The sequence below is a fragment of the Mercenaria mercenaria genome, chromosome 11, assembly GCF_021730395.1.
Source record: "Mercenaria mercenaria strain notata chromosome 11, MADL_Memer_1, whole genome shotgun sequence".
Lineage (NCBI taxonomy): Eukaryota > Metazoa > Mollusca > Bivalvia > Venerida > Veneridae > Mercenaria > Mercenaria mercenaria.
Genome location: NC_069371.1, coordinates 49,270,315 through 49,277,012, shown reverse-complemented (window position 1 = coordinate 49,277,012; position 6,698 = coordinate 49,270,315).

Genomic DNA, 6,698 nt, shown 5'->3' with positions numbered 1-6,698 from the left:
TTGTAATATCATTTGGAGTTACATTTAATTAAGATAGGAGCGCTTCATCCCTCAGAATAGAATCCTTGTTATCCTTGATGTTTGTTTACTTGATTAACTGAACTGACGTTTATATCAAACCACATAATTGTGCCTGGTTATCTATTTAATGTTAACATGTAACCAAAGATAAAGCTACAATAAGAAGAAAAAAAATCCCAGTATGGCATGTCAAACGTTGCTATATTATATATGTATGTTATTATTATTGTATGTTTGTTATTGTTATTCAATGTCTTGTCATTCATATTCTAAAAGTCATTATTGTTATTCTATATTTCGTTATTCTTATTGTATCTTTGATATTGTTATTCAATGTCGTGTCATTCATATTCCAAGTCGTACCATTGTTATTGTATATGCCGTTATTCTTATTGTATGTTCGATATTCTTATGGTAAAACAGTAAAAGTCATTATTGTTATTCTATATTTCGTTACTCTTATTGTATCTTTGATATTGTTATCCAATGTCGTGTCATTCATATTCTAAGTAATACCATTGTTATTGTATATGTCGTTATTCTTAGTGTATGTTCGAAATTCTTATGGTGAAAGTCATCATTGTTGTTCAATATCTGACGATTCTATTTACAAAACGTGTCATTCTTTTTCTATGTTATGTGATTGTGTAATTTGTATAGCGTCGCTGTGCTATTTATATCGCGTGTGCTATTTATATCGCGGGAAATCCCACATACAATAAGAATATCAAGCTTACAAAACAATAATGAATATACAACAATAACGTCTTTTACAATAAGAATATCGAACATAAAATAAGAATAACGACATATAGAATAACAATAGTAACACTTAGAATATGAATGACCGCCTCGGTGGCCTAGTGGTAGAGGGTCCGCTTCGAGTGCGGGAGGTCGTGGGTTCGATCCCCGGCCGCGTCATACCAAAGACGTAAAAAATGGTACTAGTAGCTTCCTCGCTTGGCGCTCAGCATTAAGAGGGTAGTGCTAGGACTGGTCAGCCCGGTGTCAGTATAATTTGACTGGGTGGGGTATCATGTCACGTGTCTACGGTGTGATATTCCAGTGAGGCAGCACTATAAAGTTGGGCATTGTGCTCACTGCTACAAGTAGACACCGTCGTTTATATGACTGAAAAATTGTTGAAAAAGACGTTAAACCCGAACACACACACACACGCACGCACGCACGCACGCACGCACGCACGCACACACACACACACACACACACACACATTGAATAACAATAACAAACATACAATAATAATAACATACATATATAATTTAGCAACGTTTGACATGCCATATCCCAGTTTTGAGACCTAGATTTATTATTTGCATGAACTTTGTAAACCTCTGTTTTAGATTATATACGGTATCTCTCTCAGTCGTTTGATAGTTTAACTGAGCAATTTTTTATCGGGTTTTATCAACCTTTCTGTATTGAAAAGTAATTTGCATAAAATAGATAAAACTAGCAACAAATACCGTAACACTTTTTCAATAAACCTTCCTAGCCCCAGCATCGCTTACAGGTAAATGTAGCTATTTTGAAATTAATAGTACTTTATTGCATAACCTATAAAAACAACTTCAGGGTTTTTTTGCTTGATTTTATGTCTGTTCGTGTATTCTGCAGCAGAAATTCTATACCTTTCAATTCTGATAAAAGAAGCAAATTCTTTCAGGCATTTTTTTTGCATTTAAGTGGTTACGAAATAATTATAAAACAGCCGCCAGGGCAATTAAAATCCCAATTATCCCACAATAAAACGTAATTTTATCTAAGACGTTAAATACAATTCTTCACACTCTAATGCGAAGTGGAAACACATTCACCTTTTTGAATCATTTGTAGGAAAACAATTGCATCAACGCATGAATTATAACTTAATTTGGAAAGAACTTTTTTCTTGAAACCAACGAAAAAAAAAAAAAAAAAAAAAAAAAAAAAAAAAAGAAACACGAGGCTGGATACAGGGGTTAGGTTCAAACTGAATTAATTTTGAGCATTTCTTTACATATCAAATGTTGAAGTTATCCAAGACAAAATAGTCCAATTTTAAACTAGCAATTTCAGAAGTAATAAACAGGCATATTGAGTGTAGAACTATACACTTCTTACCTGCGTAATTCAAGTATGTATATAGGATTGAAGGATTTGTTGGTCCTCAAGGAGAAACGTTTATATTCTGCAAGACAAAATACTGCAGTCTTAGGACATTTCTGACATATGAACGAAGCAAGGCAGGTTGAAAAGAACACACTACCTACCTGAATAATTGGAGTATAGGTAGTGGTTGGGATTCTGGTTCAGTCCAGAGAAATGTACAAAATTGATTTCAGACGAAAAAAATGTTGGCAAATCAGGTTGAAAGGTACACGCCACTAACCTGGATAGCTAGGAGGTAGGGGCTTGGGGTCAGGGATCCTCCTGAAGAAAGTAAACAATTTTACGAGTCTAAATGCTGCATTTTAAGCCATTTCAGACAAAAATAGTTCAGTACCGTGGTTATTGGAATACAGGTAGGGGTAGGTAGTCCTCAATGAATTATGCTATAATACAATATTTTGTGTTCGCAAGATACCTAAAACGCAAACCTCTGAGTAAATAGGGAGTATAGGTAAGAATAAGGGTTCAGTGGTTCTCCAGGAGAAACTATGAAATTGTACAAGGTAAAACGATTCAGTTGAAGCTATTTCAGACAAACCAAAATCAGCAAATCAGACTACTAGATCTGATTGGAGCATATGTAGGATTGGAATTTGAAAGTCCTTAAAGACAACTGTATTAAGATTCTTTTGATGTGTCTACGATTCAGCGATGATGTCACTGTTATATGCAGACTGTGATATCTCTTTTGCATGGTACACATGATGTTGGTTAAATAAGATATAGGGTAAACTGTCTAAGAGTCAGACTTCTGTGATAAGCAACTGCAGATTGGGTTGCATTTCATAGATAAGGTCTAAATCATTTATCATCTTTATAAAGAAAGGTGAGTTAAAATCACTGTACATAAATGTTGTAACGTTAGAACACTGGTTGGGATTTTATGCCAGCAATTAAAGAAAGTGAATGCTTTAATTTGGCATGATGCAGGTTATCGGTCACATTTTCAATGTTATTTGAATCTGAAGACAATACAAAAAGATGTGTTGATAAATTTTAATTTTGATATAAAACTAATAATTATTTTTCTAGTATACATTGCAGAATAAATGCCACTGAAGAAGCCCAAAAGCTGCGGCTACTGCACTTAATGATTATATAGAAACTATATCGTTTTGAGAAGAATGGGCTCATCAGAATAATCTAACGTTATCGACTACGATTATATGAAAACGTTTATGATTTCATTGCTGTATTGAATTTGAAGTTATCAAGACCTCACATACAATACAAAAAGATCTGTCTATATTTCGGAAAGATAATTGGAAATCTTGAATTCGAATTTTACTTACCGTCTGTAGTTAAGTGGCATTTAAGAGTGCATAAGTACATCATTATAACAACAAAACAATCTATTCAGACCATGACTTTAAAATTCTACAAACTTCTTCGTTTAAACAGTAATCAGCGACATATTAATCAACAAAATTGTGGAATTTCAGCCTACGCCGCCTCTTGAATGTACGACAGAGAAGAAAATTTTTCTTCAGTTTAGTGTCCTGAAACCGATATTTTACTCTGTAATTTTCTGTAAATTCTGTAATTTTTCTCACAATTGTATCAACGCATTTCCGCGGAATGTCAGAATTTTCCATCCCTTGTCCCATAATTTTCAATCTTAAATATCCTATTAGTTAATGTTTCACTAAATACGTCCTACTTACATTCTAACATTCTGTAAAATAATACTGGCTTGTGTGTAAATTAGGCCTAAATTCCACCATTTACAAGAAGATTACACTCACCAGTTTATGGCCCTGATTGTAAGAGCTAATAGTGCTGTCCTTGGCTTTCTCTTTTGCTTAGCGCATAATCAGCGGTATTCCCGTCTAGCTCATTCAATGCTCTTTCTACAGACACATTTCAAATTTAAATGTACATTTGCACCCGTGAGCAGCATCACGTGAAGTATGGAGTTTTTGACCAGGGGTCATTTTCTGAATAAAAGAGATGGGTGTATTGAATAGGCATTTATATTCCATTGATTGCTTGTTATGTTTATAGAACTAAACGATTTCCAAAAATGAATACTGCCCCGCAATCGGGAGGTCGAAGGTTCGAGCCCTGTCAAAGGCGGGACTTGTTACTGAAGAGAGACCGGTTGGTGAGCCGCCAGTTAGTTAAATAATGGTTACCGATTGCCTACCTGCCTGGTGCCTGGCATTAAAAAAATAGGAATCGGGAAGTAATGCTGATCAATGTATATAGGTGTCTCACAAGCCAGCTTGGCTGGCCCTTTCAGTATGGGTGACACTATAATAAACACTTTTACTTGTTGTTCAAAATGAATGAATGCTTAAAGCTCCTTAAAGGCGGACAGAACTAAAATATTACCTGAGGAATCGGAAGCCATTGAAAACGGAAACGATTATCCATCAATCTAGATTTAACTTAAACTTGCGGAAAAGTTGAACGGTCATGAGAAACATTTCCCGACACCAGTGTTTACGTCTCAGTATCATGTTATCAAATTATACATACGTTATAGATAAGTCACTTGCTGATAATACCGGACTATGTGTGCGATGATTTGAGCCACATTACCTCAATTTTGTGTCCTGAAACCGATATTTTACTCGTTGTTATCCTAAAACACAACGAATGCCATGCGATGCAGAGCTTGGTACATGCGATTCATAAGCTGATAAATTTCAAAATTGTTTTTATTTGATAACTTTTCTCACAATTGCATCGACGCAATTTCGCCGGAATTTCAAATTTTCCATCGCTTGCCCTATTATTTTCAATCTTAAACTTCCTAAATGTTTCATGTTTGGTGTCCTCCTTTCATTCGAACATTCCGTAAATAATACTGGTATGCCTTGGAATATGGCCTTATCCGTAATTCCAAATTCCATCATTTACAAGAAGATCACAATCATCAATTTACAGCCCTGATTATGAGAGCTGTATACTCATAAGGCCGTCCTGGGCTTTCTCTTTTGCTTAGCGCCAAATCACATGTGTCTCTGTCTAGCTTATTTGATGCTCTTTTCAATGACACATTTTACATTTAAATGCACGTTTGCACTCGTGAGCAGTATCATGTGAAATATAGCGTATTTTGGCCAAGGTTTGTTTTCTGAATAAAAGAATGATATGGATGTATTGTATAGGCATTTATATTCAAATGGTTATTTATTTTGTTTATACACGATTGAGTAATTGTTGTGTAAAAAAATTAATGAACGCTTGACTCGAGTTCCTAAGCTGCTTAAAGGCGGACGGTTCCATTACGCAGAATCTCCCCGATAAAATCCATTAAAGGAGAGCTTCCCTTTTTGTCTGTGGGCCTTTGGGATTTAATCGATTAACAAATAAAAGGGCACATATGCAATTTGTTAAAGAAATAAGTCGACAAACATTAAACAGTTCATCCTTGTTTATGAATTCTATTTAATACTTTATTCTTCAAGCTTTATTATGTTTACTGTTTGAATAACAGTATATCAGTACTTCAATACTGCATACTACGATACACAACATATCCATTTGAAAAGAAAACTATAAACTTCTAACATCATTTTATAAAAAAACAATGCACTGCTATTCTGAAATTAAAATAGTGTCATAAAATGGGATACTTTATTGTACACACCTGGTTAGCATTTCCAAAACCGTTCGACATTTATTTAACGAAGAAATATGAAATTATGAATGCATTTTAAAGGCCAGTTCGAACAAACTTCAATTATTATCAGTAAAGAAAATCATTTTGGTATGGATTTCATATCCTACTCATTTTCTATATTTTATGACCTCTAAGTTATCTAAAACGCGCGACAACACCGTAGCAACATTTTCGCAACATTTTCTCCAGATGAAAATAGCTTATGTGCTTCCGTGCCCAAGCTTTGTGTTCAAGAGCGCTGACTTCAAATCACTTGCCCCTCGCCGATGTTAGTTCGAGCATCTTTGGGCGTTGAATTCTTCATGTGAGAAAGTCGTTCAGCTGGCTTGCGGAATGTCGGTGGTTCTAGCTGGGTGCCCGCCAGTGATGAAATAATGCACGGAGGGTGACCTGGGGTCTTCCTCCACCATCAAAAGCTGGAAAGTCGCCATTAGTTTATTAGGTTTGTGTCGGTGCGACGTTAAACAAAACACATAAGAGAAGAAAGAAAAGAAAATAGCTTAAATATAGATGTGTAAGAGGTATCTGGAAAAAGACTGAAACTTTTACGGCGACATTTTAATCTTTGAAGTCAGTACTGCCTTTTAAATGTGCAGAAACAAAACTTGTGTTCACATTTTGCTACATGTAACTTTTCACAGTATAAAAAAGCAAAGAATGACAGAATTCTCCTTATTTGGGTATACTCTTTCAATATTTATACTTATAAGAAATTTGGCTAAATGTCTACTCTTATTTAAGATGGTTAAAAAAGTATTGATGATTTGTTAATTTATTTTGCAATATTTTATTATCATAATATTTTATCTCTGGCATTTAAGTCCCTTCACTCAACTGTGACATCATGTGTAAAACAGAATTTGTTTAAAACTGA